The 689-nt window shown below is 36.4% G+C and overlaps 1 protein-coding gene across 5 annotated transcripts in view; it reads right to left on the bottom strand.

Moving 5' to 3' along the window:
* LOC104960036 (troponin T, cardiac muscle isoforms-like) overlaps positions 1 to 689 on the bottom strand; it is a 13450-nt gene that overhangs the window by 3161 nt on the left and 9600 nt on the right. The window lies entirely within an intron of this gene.

Genomic DNA, 689 nt, shown 5'->3' with positions numbered 1-689 from the left:
TCATAAAGATCTTCTAAATACACCACTGAACTAAATTAAAAAAAACGTTTTAAGTGTTATTTATAGAAATTGAAATGTAGATGTCAGGGTTGGGGACAGCTACTTCCCAATAGAAAGTACCATATAGACCAGTGGTTCTCAACTGGTCAGGCCTCGGGACCCACTTTTTACTTGGTCAATAAATCGCAACCCAACATTTTTAAGCACTCAAATCTATTCAACAAAAAATCGTGCTGTAATATATACGTTTTTCAGCATACAATTTTACTTAAAGTGAAGTACAGTGCATATATCCCTTATATCCCTTCATAGAACTAAAGTATGCTTTTAAAAAGGTTTAATGAGATGATGGAATCAAAGCTGAACTATTTAAAAAGGCACACGTGCTGGAAACCCAACCCCAGCAGGGGGTCTGGTGGGATTCTCCCCCAGGAGATTTTTTAGAAATTCTAACAAACTACGCATTCTTGTACACTCTGAGAAGAAAATAAATAAATGTATTACAACCCGACATATTAATGATATTTTATGCCATTGTTTGTTTTTCACTTTGTTCTGACAGCTGAACTTGCTGCTCCTCACAGAGAGAAAAGGAAAGAGGAGGGTAAGGGTAGATAGCTCCTATTGTTCTGTGACCTGTCAATCATCAAACCGGGGGTCATATTTCATCATTTTTATCTGAAGTTGTA

This window comes from Notothenia coriiceps, unplaced genomic scaffold (assembly GCF_000735185.1).
Source record: "Notothenia coriiceps isolate Sejong01 unplaced genomic scaffold, NC01 NC01_scaffold00031494, whole genome shotgun sequence".
Classification (NCBI taxonomy): domain Eukaryota; kingdom Metazoa; phylum Chordata; class Actinopteri; order Perciformes; family Nototheniidae; genus Notothenia; species Notothenia coriiceps.
The sequence above is the reverse complement of the archived record's forward strand: the minus strand, read 5'-3'. Positions and strand labels throughout refer to the sequence as shown.